The sequence below is a fragment of the Haliotis asinina genome, chromosome 11 (assembly GCF_037392515.1).
Source record: "Haliotis asinina isolate JCU_RB_2024 chromosome 11, JCU_Hal_asi_v2, whole genome shotgun sequence".
NCBI lineage: Eukaryota > Metazoa > Mollusca > Gastropoda > Lepetellida > Haliotidae > Haliotis > Haliotis asinina.
The window spans coordinates 24096946-24109221 of NC_090290.1; the positions used below are offsets into that span (position 1 = coordinate 24096946).

General features: G+C 41.4%; 1 protein-coding gene across 1 annotated transcript in view; it reads right to left on the reverse strand.

Moving 5' to 3' along the window:
• Positions 1–11034: 11034 nt before the first annotated feature.
• The window catches only part of LOC137255256 (dephospho-CoA kinase domain-containing protein-like), a 56843-nt gene continuing 55601 nt past the window's right edge, over positions 11035–12276 (reverse strand). The window contains exon 5 of the transcript XR_010954522.1: positions 11035–11058. The gene's annotated coding sequence lies outside the window, so the exon portion shown is untranslated. The remainder of the gene's footprint in view (positions 11059–12276) is intronic.

Genomic DNA, 12276 nt, shown 5'->3' on the forward strand with positions numbered 1-12276 from the left:
ATGTTGTCACCCTAGAAGTAAAAACAAAAACAACTTATTCTAGTTACAAAAGTAATGATAACTTTCAATAGATAAAAGACTACCACACATTTCCATGAAAAGTCGGAGAATCGCTAAAATACCCTTCTCAAAGAATAAGCTGTAAAACATTATATTACCACGATATCACCATACAAAATAGCTTGTTTTGTGCCCAAGCCATTACTCTAGGAGAGACAAGTATCAAAAAACATCAAACGTATCAACTTTGGATGTAAATGAATACATTTGGTGTTCATTTTTATGTAAATTTATGTGCTGAGAAGGCAACACATGCAAAACAAAAGGGCGTCCATTTGGATTCTTTTCAAAAATAAAAATATGTTAAATAATTTCTACATTCTTTAGCAATACACAGACGTCAAAATGAAAGTGATCAGATTGATAGTAGTAAAACTAGCCATGATTAACTTCGAGCAGCAACCAAATGCGATGAAAATGCTTGCAGACTCCCACCTCATAAAGTGGCCTGTAAAACAAAACCGATACCACAATCTTAGAGTATTACAGGCCTTTTCGTGAGCCTAAGACATTATACTACCTGAAAATAGTGTCAAACAAAATAAGTACCGGAGAGGCTATGATTTGAAATGTTTCACCTGCCTCCCCGTGGACTACAGTGCTAAGGGTTGATTATCAAGATGACAAGATGACAGCTGTACGCTCATTAGGGAACCACAGGTTGATGGATCGTTGTAATGTACACCTGGAAAAAAGTTCACCACCCCTAATATGGTGACCGCTAACAGAGTCGAGTTCAGGTTGGGTGTGACGGCATGATTATTGAATATAGGCAACTATAAACCGGATAACGCGGCACTGCGTGCACCAGGAAAAGGAAGACTCGCTCCTCACTCTTAATGAAACAGTTGTTATATTTCTTTTGTCGCCGTTAAGTGCATGGTTGGTTTACGAGCCAAACAACATACAACTGCACGGCGGTTAAGAGTTTGCATATGTATTTTAAATCACGGGGCTGCTCATTTAATGGCTTTAAAGGGCATCGATATTTTTCAGTTTTGCCCTGTAAGTGAGTGATTGAAGTTTTCACGCAACTGTATACTCACCAGGGAGCTGAGAATAAAGGTCGTGTGACGGATGAGCGAATATGGTTTTACACAACTGTTAGGAAGGGCGGAGAGCACCAAAACTTGCCTACACACATTGTACCCATGTGAGTCTTCGGTGTGACGACTGAACGCTTTAATCACTAGTCTACTGTAATGTAAGATATGTAGTCATGTGTGTATATTGTGCTCTAATTTATCTGAGACTTATCTGTCCCTGCTACGGCTTCAGTCGTACGTAGCTACTAGTGCCATTCGTTCAGATCACGGAAAGAGGCGAGAAGTTGTTACGAATGCTTAGGGTTGGTATCATTTTGAAGATAGGTTTCTGGCAAAAACAAGTTTTGATATTGCCTTGTTACCAATATATTCAAATTCGTTGATAATGTTGGCATACCACATTGTCCAAATTCATTATTATGACGTCAAGAACTTTACTGAACAGCAAAAGAAACACAAGAACCGAAAAATTTCCTCACAGTAAACGTTCATGTTTGTCTCTTCTAATCCAAAAAAAACCTAAAAAAAGATCCAAAAACCCAAACCAAAACAAACAATAAAAGTGTTGCGTTTATTTTGCTGATCAGTATACTTGTGCATGCATCAGTTAGCTGCACCGCATTCCGTGTTAGTGAGTGAGTTTGGTTTAACCCCGCTTTGAACAGTACTTATGTTTTATAACGGTATGTTTCTTTTTAATCTGTAATACTATGTTCTCAAAGTATCCTTCTCTGGTGAAACCTGAAAACATATAACGTGGTGCTATAAAACTTATTCCATATCTAGGGCGAATCTATTCACATCGAATATAATTATGTATACCACGTGATACTTCAAATGGGAGAATCGAGTATTGACCAAAGTCCACATGCATTCAACATTTATAAAATTGTATGTTGCGGCTAACGTCAGTGAGTGAGTGAGTGAGTTACAAATTAAAATCACATCTGCAGTATTTCAGCCATGTTGTGACCAAGGACCTTATAAATTTATAAATGAAGAAAAACAAATTTACACAATATACTTATCTGTCTGCAATGAATAGTGAAACAACAAGACTACCACAGCTTGAATTTAAAACTAGCGTTTGTGAAGTTAAAACTGATAACACAATTTGGACGATACATAATATAAAAATAAGTTATAGCTCGCCAGCAACCGAAGGTAGATCACCACACTAGGGACCATGCAGACCTACAGTACTTTTGCTACCTGCATGGACTAAGAGATGTATTTGCACCATCCCTTCAGCCACTGGCGGTTGTGCTGACATTTAGCCATTATAGAACAACAAATATTGTACGATTAAGAAAGTTGGTAGAGCAGAACTGATTTCGAGTGAGTGAGTGAGTGAGTTTGGTTTTACGCCGCTTTTAGCAATATTCCAGCGATATCACGGCGGGGGACACCAGAAAATGAGCCTCACACATTGTACCCATGTGGGGAATCGAACCCGGGAACTGATTTCGAAGTTTTGAGACTAACGTACCCTCTAAGGAGAAAATGGGGACAGTAATATGCACGGCCAGTACGTTGGTAAAGCCAACGTTTTTTTTCTGTAAGATCATGTCTTGACTACAAGAAAACACAAAAAGGACAACGTTTTAATAATGGACGTGGCTCAATACACAAATCACCCGCATTTGATCAAAATGATACAACATTAGACCGAGAGATAGGATCAGGCAACATGGCGTGCATGTGATGAGACCAAAACGTTTACTTGTAACCTGGGGACGTTGGGTAATCAAGATGTAGTGCACCCTACACGTACTTGGATAACTGCCTGTACTTAATGTCGCACTGGACACGCCGTCGAATCCGTTGCAGGGAAAACTGTTGCCGTTCTTGGTGCAAAGCTGTTTTCATCTCACGCAGATTTTGAACAGGTGGTTCTTCTATCCGTCGCCTGATTACGTCCGAGGTGCTCACGGGTTTTGGGGTCTGCACGTGTAGGGGGAAATGAGGTGCTGCATTATTTTTACGAAAGCTGTCATGTGATAAGAACGGTGTGTCCTTGAGTTGCCATCCATTAATACAGGTTTTGTGGCAAGAGGATGGTTATCAAAATAGGGACAACAACTGGATCCAGCACTTGCTAGCTATACTGATCATCCATCAGATTTCTCACATATTGTCATGAGAGACACATCCCCACACAATGATGGAACGTCACCAAAGGCAAAAGTTGTTTGAATGTTCTCTGCATGCATATGCAGCTGCATTTCGCTGCTGTCAACTCTCAACTCCATCAGTTACACGAATAAGAATTCCGTCTTTCATCAGGCCAATATTGTCTTCGCCAAGCCCTCAGATTCCAATATTGCCCCGGTAAACACCAAGGTTTACGTACTTGTTTGTCCTATGATGGAGACATTTCGGGGGCTTGCTTCTGAGCAAGGGTGTTTGTAGGAGATACTTTCCAACATATATACAATAATTTCTTAAAAGGACATTATCATCATGCACAACATGCACCTTAACACAGCTCTGTCAGCGGTCACAAGTGCATAACGTTTCCCACGTGTATTTCACTTAAAGTTCTCCTTCAGTACCGTAACCGTCTACAATGAAATCAAGGAAAGCCAAGTTCTAAGATAGTCCAGTTTTTACTGCAGTGAGTGCGACGTCTCGGTGTAGGTACTAACACCGTTATCGACCCGTGAAGGTCCCGGGTTAGAATAGGCCTTCAGCAACCCATAAAAGGCGACTATGCTTGTCGTAAGAGGCGACTAACGGGATAAGGTGGTCAGGCTCGCTGACTTTGTTGACACATGTCATTAGTTCCCAATTTCGCAGATCGATGCTCATGTTGTTGATCACTGGATTGTCTGGTCCAGACTCGATTATTTACATACCGCCGCCATATAGCTGGAATATTGCTGAGTGCGGCATAAAACTCAACTCACTCACTCACTCACTCATTAACACCGTTTTCTTTGAAATCAGTTACTAATACATAGCCACGTAGAGACGTTTCACCAACGTGGTTCAGCTGGATATCTTTGACACTGCCATGGCATATAGTTGAGTGGGTGAAGTAAGTTTTACGCCGCAATATTCCAGCTATGTGGCGGCGGTCTGTGAATGATCGAGTCTGGACCAGACAATCCAGTGATCAGCAGCATTATCATCGATCTGTGCAATTAAGATACGATGACATGTAACAGTCCCGTCAGTGAGACCGATCATGCACCCAATCCTGGGACCAGATTATCGAAGCTCTCTTTGCGTTAAGATAGTCGTAAGTTAATGTTAATGTATGGCACATACGACTACCTTAGCATTAAGAGAGCTTAGAAAATCTAGGCCCTGATTGTCGCCCATTCCGTCCTGTTGACGGATCAGTATATAGTATAAACCTTGTTTCATGACAAGTCATCGCTAATTGATTGTGTAAATTTGCAACATTCTCATCTCCTGCAGGTGCTTGAAAAATCTCAGAACAAACTTTCCAAGAATAAAATTAAATACAATAACAAGATGTTTGCACAAACAAAACAAAACAATCTTGTCGTCTTATGGGTGACCATAAGACCAGGAGAGAACAGAGCGCGCTGGATTATACGTAAGTCTTACACGACATAAAACCAGCCCAAGTATTTATGCTGAATACCACCTTGGACATTATCATGCCTCCATGTATATAAATGTCACGATGTCTGGGCCCAGACAGATCACACGCCTGGCTAACTGGACGTGATCGACCTTCAGAAACGCAAGGAACATGAAAGAGACATGCAGTCCGCCATTTAAACACGAGTCTCGTGACACGTGCTGCTCGAGACGGAGATGTGGATGACGAGCCTCGTTTGCAACTGATTGTTGTAGCTATATGGTGTTGACCCTTGACCTTATAATCTCAATGAGGTCAAATGTCGCATAAAATACCTGTAAATATACTACTCAAAAGAGTTAAACCAACATCCGACATTTTCCGTCTGACACTGGTAAAAAAAGTTAAATGGGATACCGTTTTCTAACCTTCTACTGAGTAGTATATTTACAGAGGTTTCACATTAGACACCTACACCGTAGGGATATCATTGCACACCAAATCACCTGAGTCACAACTGTAACACTTTTGAGCTAAACATGTCTTTTTGTTTGCTTCGTTTTGTCCTCGGACCCGAAATTTTTGGATGAGTTGGATCAGTGTTTCATGAAGACGGCGAGGCGTCGGAGGACATTTTGCCACCAAGTCGCTAGGCAGGGATCCATCGTTGTCGGTTTAATCATGTGTCATTAGCCTTCACGAATCTATTTCGTGTAAATGATATGTTTTTCACATGAGCAAAGACTCAGAATCGCATTGCCCCATGAAGAGAAAAATTTAGGTCCCTTATCACAGACAGCTTGTTCTGAGTTATGGGCAAACATGAAATCTTATATCGTAACTTATGCCAAACTTAACAGTGTGTCGTTTTATTATGGGTCCATACGTATATTTAACACACGGTCTCTGGTTCTAGATAAAACAACGAATAGGTCCAAGATCATTCTGAACTCCTATCACAGTAATTTCTTAGTGTTAGTCATTCTGGATAAACAACCATTGTCACATCTGTGTCATAAAACACACGTAACATCAAAGTAAAACTAATAAAACATACCGACACAAGATTTCTGGAGATACCTTTTTACCTAGTGATTCCCACACGACTCTCTTTAGACGCTGGTAAACAACCTTTCTTAGAAGAAATCTTTGATGTATTGTCCTTTCATGACCACGCGAGGGCAATTTCACCTACTTAATTCCACGAAACGGTCGTAAGTACCCCTTCATGTAGAGCCTCGCCCTCTCACGGCGGTCTGAGCAGGAAGGGGAGTTAATTGTCTTGGATTCGAGAGGGTCTCAACAGTGCAATCAGTCTTCTCTGGGTGATAAAGGGACGGCACCAATGATAGCCTTAATGCAATATGGCTGGTACCAACGACCCGAGTGACACCAGCATACGTCGCTGCTGTTTACGACACCACCGAGGGAATTCTCAAACGGGTTTGAATGGACCTCTTCTGTATTAAAAGCCACGTTTGGTTGCAGCTCTTCGGTGCTGGAGACCACGATTGACCGTTGCTCTTCAGGCGTGGAAGTCTGATTACGTATCTGACACCAAACATGCTGGTTGCCTCCTCCTGGCGAAACGTGTGTCACTCGTGTCCCTCTTAAGCGAATTCCTTTCGCCTTGATTAACACACAACAGTACTAACATGTCGGTGAACGATTGATTCAGTGAAGATGGATACTCGGGCCACCATTTCAATTTGTGCTAGCTATTGGTAAAATATTGTCATTTTGTATCAGGTTCTTCGTACTGCCACACTTGATATTCTTGATGGTGCGATAGTGAAACATGTAAAGACTATCTCAGGTTCTGTAATAGACTAATGGTTAGTCTCTGAACATTTAATTTTGATAGTAACTAACAAACCTGAAAATGAGCCCCAGGGACACTAGAGATTCTAAACCTGAAGAAATCTAGACTTACTTCAGTTATGGCCTCAGCATTGCAGAGCGGGCTTGGCACTAGGGGAAATAAGGTGGCTCGAGGACTGTGAGAGGGGGTAGTGCTGTACAAGCCACGTAGGGCATGAGGCTCAACATCAGTCATCTTGAACTGCACAACATCATTCTCATTTGGCCCTTAGGGATGCTGGAGTAGTCCAGTGGTTAAAGCGTTCGCTCTCCACGCCAAAGATCTGGGTTCGATTCGACTTGGGTATAATGTGTGAATCCCATTTCCTGTATCAGCCTCCGTGATGATTAGGAAACATTGCTTAAAGTGGCGTAAAACTAACCTCACTCACAATTTGAGTAATGCATCTAAGAAAGGTACTTCTTCATTTGAACCTGATTTTGTCTGTTTAATATTAATCTAAAACTATCTGAATTTCCATATAATTTCTTATACTTTTGAATTGAGGACAGAGTGGCCAATGGAAAACAAAGCCCTTCTCGTCACTGACTCTGGTTCATATTAACGCCAGCATCACTCCCAGAATGAGGGTTCTTTTTGATGATGTGCGACTGGTCGTTTTCTTTATGACAGTTGGCGAGCTCAGAGTCGTATATTCCGAAAAACATGTTTTTCATCTTAGTGCATTTTAGTCTCACCGGAATATCACTTTTAACCGGATATCCGGTCATCGGAACGACCAAGATAATCACGGCGTAATTCTATTGTCACATGGCGCACCGTCAGGACAAGCCAAGGCGGTGTCAGCGTGTTTAACACTGTGGAAACAATGGTGCTGTCATTTGGCGGGGAAAGTACTTTTAACAAACACAGCTCCGCGTAGGAAATATACACGAGATGTCGTATAAGAGTTATATACAAGTTAGCCATGTTTGTGATTCTTGTTTAACAGAGCGAGTACGAAAGTCGGCGTGTAAGATAACAAAACCAGTATAAAAGGCGATCTGTTCACTCATGGAATAAGTAACTCTGAGGATCGACCCTATGCTACCTTTCGGTGACGGAAACACCGTAAACATATCGTACAAATAGGTTGATCTCAGGACTTCTATAAAAAAAATATTTGTTCACTGGGTGAACACTGCGTTGGAAAGACGTACTTGCACCCCGGCTTCTGAGAAAATATACCAACAAGAATATGAAAAAGTCGGGCATTTGCTACTCCCGCCGTCTTGGTAAGGCTATCAGTTTTCGAAAGTTGTTATTTAAAAATTTTGACAGTAGGGAAAGTATTTCATCATTTTACTGCCTATAATGTATCCATAGTCATCCTGATCCGTAAAGGTCCCGGGGTAGAATAGGCCACACACTCACTTGTCTGTCACAGTACAGTATTGTCCTGTTGTCTCTCACAGTACTCTATTGTCTACTTAGAATAGGCCTTCAGCAACCCATGCTTGCCATAAAAGGCGACTATGCTTGTCGTAAGAGTCGACTAACGGGGTCGTGTGGTCACACTCGCTGACTTGGTTGACATGTCATCGGTTCCCAGTTGCGCAGATCGATGCTCATGCTGTTGACCACTGGGTTGTCTGGTCCAGACCGCCGCCATATAGCTGGAATATTGCTAGTGCGGCGTAAAACTCAACTCACTCACTCCCATAGTCCTCTTTAACGTGCCTACGTTATCTGAGACCAACTATGTCGGACAACCTTAAAGGGTATATGGTTATGGTTATACAGGTGTAACGGAACAGCTGTCCCCGTCGAAGGGATATTAATATTCTTAGGCGTTGTTACTGTGAAAAACAATGAAATTAATTCAGTCACGTCGACTTTTCATGCTTTGGAATTGCTGTGTACTACAAACATAATGTGCTTGGAATGTTGGAGGTTTTATTCAGTGCATATCTTAACGATATTTTTTCTCTTAATTTTGTTTAATACTGCACTTGGCAGTGCTCCAGATACAAGGTGCTGATCTGTAAATACGATATGTATCGCGATACTGAGGTCACGATACGATATGTATCGCAATACCGTATTTCCTACATTTTGTGCATAACAAGCAGCCATTACCTTGGTGGTAAGTTGTCTGGTGTTGAAACCATAGTAAACCTATAAACGACTAATCCACGTAATTTCTGTTATAAGTAGAACGTATTAGAGAGAGGACAACTACCCATCACGGCCATCAGCCACGTACCCATCACTCACTATATATTAACATGTCATTCTTGCTGTTTTATGTAAATAAAATACAAGAGGCAAATGTGTTGAGACTCAAAATAGTAATCGATTTATGTAAAAAAAACCAAACAAACCCCGATCGATATAGATGAATCGTGTATTGTATCATACATCGGTGATCCGTGACATCCCTAGTAAACAGTCAAGATCAGGCTACCCCACGCTAAGATTCAACCTTGTCATATCCTTATATCGACTCATTTACCAACGGATTTCCATAGATTTGTGTGTTGTCACTTGGTCTATTGTGTGTCACTGTGACCCGATGGCGTCTAACGTTGCTCATGCTATCAACCACTTCAGTGTTTATAAGAGCCTTCAGCAGATGGAATATCACAAACAGTGACAGTAATCAACATTCGTTTGCTCGAGTCATGTAAACGAAGTAATGACTTTATTAGTACGCCCAATGTCTTTAAAGACAGTACATGTCAACTCTGAGGCGGTGGGCTAGCCCAGTGGTTAAAGCGTTCGCTCGTCACGCCGAAGACCAGAGTTCGATTCCCCACAGGTCTCTCCCCACATGGGTACAATGTGTTAAACCAATTTCTAATGTTCCCCGCCTTGATACTGCTGGAATATCACTAAACGCGGCGTAAAACCATACTCACTCACTCTGATTATTATTGTTGCGCATTTGGCCATGTTCCAGGTACAAGCCATGTCTGATAATTTTCAGTTTAATTTTCACATACAAAATGGCCGTTGAATGTTTTATACATCGCTCTGATTAGAACCAGCTCTAGGAGATCTGTCATACTCCTGCGGAGTTGTGGATAGATTTTACATGGAATGTCGTTAGTACACAAGAACATGATTAGACCATGTCAAGTTTACCTTCCCTGATGCGCGCGGAAATTAACACGTTTGAAAAAGCATCTGCTTTAAAGTCTTTCTGACGCGTGCTGGTTTTTGCAATGCGTTCGTTTGTAGCTGTCGGTAGTGTGGTCTCGCATCTTCTCGTTGTGCGAGAGGTTAGCTATATGATGTTTTGTTCAATTAACAACCAGCTATGCAACTGATTGATGTTTGGTCGTGCGCGTGATGAAATTCAAAAATACAAGCTCTTTGAATATGGTCTCTGATTTTAGTGTGAAATTGTCGTGACGAGAAATCTCGACAGGAGCACGTTATTTCATTTTGGGAACCCTGAAGCTTACGCTGGAGCAAACGATTTGTTTCAAGAACGTCGTTATACGTATATTCCAAAATATATTTCCTAAATTACGTTTGCTTTACAATTTTGTACATGAATGACTTAGCCAACACATTTCTTTCTTAATCAGCCCGTAAATATCCGAACTGATCGTCAGTGACCCATGGTTGTAACAGGGGACTAACGGGATCGGATGGTCAGGCTCGCTGACCAAGTTGACACATGTCATCGTATCACACTCGCGTAGATTTAATGTTCATGCTGTTTATCTCTGGATTGCCTGGTACATACTCGATTATTTACAGACCGCCGCCACATTGCTAGAGTATTACTGAGTGAGGCGTAAAATTTAACTCACTCTTTTTTTAATCATCTCACCCCAGGGATTTCACCAGCATTCATGGTGATCATTCAAGTGTATAACAGCCAGGGTGTTAAGCCGCTGAACAAGAAAATAATTCTTCGTTGCATTTTTGCCAGCTTCTGCAGAGGTCTCCATTCAAACAATAATATATTAATCCCAGAGCATTGTCGAGACCCTTGTTCATCTGTTTTCAAAATCCTTAACACAGTCTATTACATCGTGTTTATATTGCTACATCCATCAACACATAGTCACTGATGATTGCGGGTTTGTGGGCAAGGGTCATTTCCGGTTTTGAGGAATATAACGATCGTTGCCGAATATGGGCATAATTATCCCTAACGTATTCTCGGGTGCCAGGTGATAAGTAGCTACGGTCTTGTGTGAGCTATCGCCTTTTTCGCCTGTAGGGAAAATAAATTGCGGCATAATCTGTTTAACCACGTGTTGATGACTGGCAAGCCATCCAGTGCGATCGATGACGTAGACAGTTTTCTGACATTTCGACGATCCGCTGTCGTACACTTCGGCCACAGCTGCTTCACGAAGACTGCTTCCAGCTTTCAGCCAACATACGACAACCATAAAATGTGCTAGGTGCGCATGCGCATTTGCAGCATCCGTTATTGTGAAATATTACAACATGGAGACACGCACATCTCGGACGCATATTTTGAGTGATAATTATTTTAAGCATAATTCTTAAAAAAGATGATCCTATGTGGGCTAATACAAATGATTGAGTGAGTTGAGTTTTATGCCGCACTCAGCAAAATTCCAGATATGTAGCGGCGGTCTGTAAATAATCGAGTCTGGACCAGACAATCCAGTGATCAGTAGCATGAGCATCGATCTGCGAAATTGGGAACCGATGACACGTGTCAACCAAGTCAGCGAGCCTGACCACCCTATCCCGTTAGTCACCTCTTACGACAAGCATAGTCGCCTTTCGTGGCAAGCATGGGTTGCTGAAGGTCTGTTCTACCCCGGACCTTTATGGGTCCCAATACAAACGAAGTGAAGACAAGGGTCTGGGGAAATATTGAGTACATTTATGAAAAAGTAGCAAAGTGCGCTTATCAAAAAATAAACACACTGACTTTTTTCAAATGACTACCAAATATGACATATGCCCAAAACTAAGGAATTATATTTTTCGACAGCTAACCGAATATTTTTTTAAAAGAACTTTTAAAATGCTTTGGTCATTACAGGAAGTACTTATCGTCGGAATTACGTGTTTCCAATGCTTAAATACGTGCACACGTGCATGTTTCAACGTAATCATTAATAATCATGATGTTTTGTGATGGTATTTAATATGGCGAAACTTATAGCAATGGAACAACATTAGTCACTCGATTACCTCGGAGCAGGAATTTAGATTTCACGTAAAAAGGGAGGACTTGATTGTTGGCTAATATCAGTTGAGACATCCCAGTGATGTCTTGTTAGACTGTCCAGTCAACACACCGACACACGAACTATCATCCTCACAGATTATGTCATAATTCCGTGCTAGTCACAATTTGTCTGCTGGTTCAGGGAAATCTACTGTTGGAGTTACTTTGTTAGCAGACATACCCCGGCTGTATTTCATGCTTAATTAAAACCTTCTGGCGGGTAATTCACGAGGTCTTTATCATGATTTGATCAAAGATGAAACGGTCCTCTATTCAAACAGTTTTAATTTCATAGAAAAAGCTAGTTATTTGACAACATGAAAGGATCCGGGATCTTATTTCAGAGAGATGTGATAAGGAAATCACCGCCTATGAATATGAAAGGGCATAATTCCGGCTGCAAATGTAGCAGAATTCTATTACAAAATCCTGATATTGCAAACCTGTGTCGCGAACTCATTCCACAAAATGAACTCTAGATTCAATTTTGCGTCTTTGATGGATCCACAAGCAATTATGTCACTAAATCTGAGCACGCTTGTCGGGGAACGAGAGGCACCAAGAAGGCCCAGGACGACAT